The 4,940-nt window shown below is 35.0% G+C and overlaps 1 non-coding gene across 1 annotated transcript; it reads right to left on the reverse strand.

Moving 5' to 3' along the window:
- Positions 1–662: 662 nt before the first annotated feature.
- Positions 663–769, reverse strand: LOC133793257 (small nucleolar RNA R71). Its single transcript, XR_009874710.1, has one exon. It is a non-coding gene; the product is annotated as a small nucleolar RNA R71 (small nucleolar RNA).
- Between the last annotated feature and the right edge of the window lie 4,171 nt (positions 770–4,940).

Below are 4,940 nucleotides of genomic sequence, written 5' to 3' on the forward strand. Positions count from 1 at the left end.
ACTGTATTATTAATATCAATATAGTTGATTTTTATTCTAAATTGGTTTTATTATTTCTAGTACTCATTCGGTTTGTGGTTGTATTGTGTTTCATGAATTATTGGTATATGCAACAAAGTAGACAAAAGGAACTCATACCGGTAGATCTTGAAATTGAAAGAATGTGCAAACAAAATCGAAAGATAAAGAAAAGGTTGGATTTTACCATGGCTGAGAATCAGGGAAATGCAGCAAACAATGCTACCAATGTTAATAATATTCCAAATATTGCAGAGGTCCCAGTGGAGCGAGGACCAAGGACGCTTAGAGACTATGTACTTCCTACTGTCACAGAAGTGCATTCATGCATTAGACACCCCAATATTGTTGCCAATAATTTTGAGATCAAGCCAGCAATATTACAAATGGTGCAGTCTACTGCTCAGTTTGGGGGGTTGCCCACAGAAGTTCCTAATTTGCACATATCCAATTTTTTTGGAGCTATTGGCAACATTTAAGATGAATGGGGTGAGTGACGATGCGATTAAACTTAGATATTCCCATTCTCTCTACGAGACCGAGCAAAGAGATGGCTAGTTTTGCTGCAAGCTAATTCTATCACAACATGGGAGGAGTTAGCTCAGAAGTTCTTAGCAAAGTTTTTCCCTCCAGCAAAAGCTGTAAAGTTGATAGGGGAAATTAATATTTTCTACCAGACAGAAGGGGAATCGTTGTATGATGCATGAGAAAGATTTAAAGATTTGTTAAGGAAGTGCCCACATCATCGTATAGAGAAGTGGATGCTAGTTCATAGCTTTTATAATGGCTTGAATGGTACTACTCGTACCATAATAGATGCTGCAGCAGGAGGTGCATTCATGAGCAAGAATGCTAATGAAGCGTATGAATTGTTACAGAAGATGGTAATGAATAATTACCAGTGGCGAACTGAGAGGGAAAAAACAAAGAAGGTGGCTGGTATTATTGAATTGGATGTTATTTCCATGCTTACAACACAAGTGGCAGCATTAAGAAAACAATTACAACAGACCAATCTTCCATCCCAAGCCATGCAAGTACAGAATTTATGTAGGGCTTGTGGGAGTGCTCATTCATTAAATCAGTGTCCTGCCATTGATATGAATAACATACCTATGGAACAAGTACAAGCTATAGGAAATTTTCAAAGACCAACCAACAACCCTTTTTCGATGACATATAACCAAGGGTGGAGGAATCACCTTAATTTCTCATGGACAAATAATCAAGGTGCATAACAACCTTTCCCTCAAAATTAGCAATAATTTCCACCTCCAAAGCCACAACCACATCAGCTAACACATATGAAACAACCTGAAGGACAATCCGATGTACTGAACCAATTCATGACCGAAACTAGAGCATCTATCGGGAGTTTGGAGACTCAAATAGGACAGTTGACTACTTTGATGAAAAACCGTGCTCAAGGGAAATAACCAAGCACTACTGAGGTAAACACAAAAGAGTAGTGTAATGCAATATGCATGAGGAGTGGCAAGGAGTTAATATAGCCAAAAGTGGTTAATAAGGAGAAGGAAGTGAGTGGGTCAAATGTTACTGAGAACTTAGAGAAGCAGCCAAAAATAAGCATAGATCACCATATAAATATCCCATATCCTCAAAGGCTTCAAAAGAATAAGCTTGACAAGCAGTTTTCTAATTTTTTGGATATCTTTCGAAAGCTACACATCAATATCTAGTTTGCTAAGGCATTTGAACAAATGCCAAGTTATGTGAAGTTTATGAAAGAAATTTTGTCAAAGAAAATGAAACTGGGGGACTATGAGATAACAGCACTTACTGAGGAGTGTAGTGCAATAATTCAAAAGAAACTTCCTCCCAAGCTTAAAGATCCTAGTAGTTTCAATATCCCATGTTCTATAGGGGGCTCAATGGTGATGGAGGCTTTATGTGATTTAGGGGCCAGTGCGAATCTAATGCCTCTATCAATATTTCACAAGTTGAAATTGAGAGAACCTCGGCCTACTACCGTGTCTTTACAAATGGCAGATCATTCAGTTAAACATCTGCGTGGAGTGATTGAGGATGTATTGGTGAAAGTTGACAAATTCATCTTTCCTGTGGACTTTATTATTCTTGATATGGAGGAAGATGAAAATATTCCAATAATTCTTGGAAGGCCATTCTTGGCCACTGGTAGGGCTTTAATCGATGTACAAAAGGGTGAGTTGAAGCTGCGAGTGCAAAAAGAGGATGTAACATTTAATGTTTTTGCAGCAACGGAAATTCCAAATTGTTGTAGAGTTGAAGTGGTAAAAAGAGGAGAGAACAAGTTGGAAGTCTCTAAGCAATGATCCATGGTTAAAAGTGGTATGTGAAAAGTGTGTCATCGTTTAAAAAGGTTCTATAGTGAGAGGAGTCAAATGTTATGTGAGCGAGGTAAAGTTCCGCCAATCTATAATAACGAGAAATGAGGGTCCACTCATGACACTATGGCTCTCAAGGATGTGAGGGGTGGACTTGATCCAATTTGAAATGTGAAGAGAAAACAAGTGTTCGGCTAAATGACATTAACAAAAATGCTATTTGGGAGGCATCCCAAGTTCTTTTTAGTATTTTTGTTCTTTTATTTTATTTGGACAATTATTTTTATGTTTAGTGTTAAATTTTTATGTTGTTTTGGTTTTTCTTTAGAGTTTTGGACTTTTAGACTTAGGATTGTAAATATGAACCGTGGAAATCGTGAAAACTTGAAAAACATAAAAAAAAAAATATGCAGGTACCGATTTTGATCCGCGACGCTTCCCTATTAGAGTCGCGACCCTTGAGAAGTTAGAAGCCCATGGATTTTCAAAGAGAGAAAAAGAAAAAAAGGAACCACCATACTGATGTGGTGCATGATTTACTACGTTCTCTTTCCTTATTCTTTTTGTAACACATTGGGGGCAATGTGTTATTTAAGTTTGGGGAATGGATTACTTGGTTTCGTTTTAGTTTTAGCTATTTTGTTTTAGTTGTTTTTAATTATGAATCAAGTTGTTTTGAAGCCAATGATACTTATAACCATGTGATGTGAGTGAATTTTTTGACAAACTATGTGAGTCTGTGTGCTTGGTGAAATTAATTTAGTGATTAACTTTGATATGAGTTTTAATTGTCATGAAAGCCTTAATTAATAAATCTCTTGCAATCCTTTAATATATGCATGTTAAATGGGTTTGTGGATTTGTGGGTCAAAATTTGAAAAGATTCTAGAAATTGCATAGTTTGTTGGTTGAGCTGAAATTAGAATGATACATGCTTAGGAAGATGATTTAGGTAATTATTTTGAACGATTGAGCCTTTCAAGCCAACCTTAATATATTAAATCTCTAGTTACCCAAATTTTGTGCTTAATGTGAATTTTTTTTTGTTTGCCACTTATTTTGAGCCCAATTGAAACGTTGTTATTTACCTTTCTCTTTGATGTAAATCATGAGCATAGGAAAAGTAATTGGGGAATGGTTTGTAATTGAGTTTATATTTAGAAATTTGTGTCAATAATAGAAGAAAAATTTAGAGAAAAAGAAAGAAAAAAAATATAATATTGAAAATGAACTACACTCCAATTGAAAATACAAAGAAAAAAGTTTGGGGGAGTGTAGTATCATTAGAAAAAAAATGAAATGAAAAAAACTATTTCAGTTTATGAATTTTCTCTCAAAGTAAGAAAATTTGGGAAATTTGGGATTGTTTTGGGGTTTGTAAGTTTGTCATAAGATTGGTTTGTTTGGTTTGTATGCTTATGGTAATTTGAGCCTAAATGACATTTTCTTCTACCTTTACCTTAGCCATTCAATTATAAGGCATGAAAGTCCTATTGATTTTTGAGCATGTGTTATCATATTAGGGGAGATTGATGAATTATGCAAGCATATGAAATACTTAGTTTTGATGGAATGATTTGGAAGATTTGACATGCATATGGTATTGTGATTGTGTATTATTTATTGGTTAAGGATGATTTGCGTAGCGAAGATTGAAGTTGATTATTGAATTGATTTTACTAAAATTCTGGATGAAATGTAGTTGAAAATTCTGAGCTTTTATTGCATGGTTTTCATGAGGTGGAGGTGGAGGCTTGTTAGGTAAACTTGATTCATGTCTGTGATTAGTTTGTTTTAGAAAGTGTCAATAGATTTTACTCGAGGACTAGTAAAAATTAAGTTTGTTGGAGTTTGATAGAGTAGTTTTTATAGTATTTTAAAGGGTTATTTTATTTAATTTTTGAGTTTATTTAGTTATTTTTGTACAATATGACGTTTTGTTGCTTGTGTTTGATGATATTTCAAATTTATGGGAAGTAATTGATAAATGACTGTGTTTGGCTTAAAAAAGATGGAAATTGTAGAAAAAAGGACATTTGAGCCGCGACGCTTGGAAATAGAGTTGTGGTACTGCGATTAGACAGAGAGGTCAAACCATCAAGAAAACTAGGGCTGCGACACTGTCTTTGAGATTCGTGACGCAAGTATATTAGAATCGCGACACTTGAGTAGTCAAAGACGAGGTGCATTCCAGGTTTTCGACACAGGCTGCGATGCCTCATTATAGAGCTGTGGCGCCTGAGTGGATAATTCGCAGAATAGGCATTCTACTCTGGGGAAAAAGTGGAATTTCACATCCAAAGCACATATTACTATTTAATCATCATTATGACGATTTCTAGAAAAAAGAACCCTAAGGAGGAGACTCAAAGAGCACACTGAGGCAAAGGCTTGGGATCAATTAGCCTATCATTCTATTTCATTATTTACTTTTACATTCTGGATTAGTGATGTTGATATTTGGTTTTATGGATTTTACTATGTTTAGCATGAACTAATTTCGTATTTAAGGTGTTCATGGATTCACATTAAACTTTATGATTATCTAATGAAGATTTTATGATTTCCCTATCAATAGTGTGAATTATTTGTCTT

Source organism: Humulus lupulus, chromosome 7, assembly GCF_963169125.1.
Source record: "Humulus lupulus chromosome 7, drHumLupu1.1, whole genome shotgun sequence".
Lineage (NCBI taxonomy): Eukaryota > Viridiplantae > Streptophyta > Magnoliopsida > Rosales > Cannabaceae > Humulus > Humulus lupulus.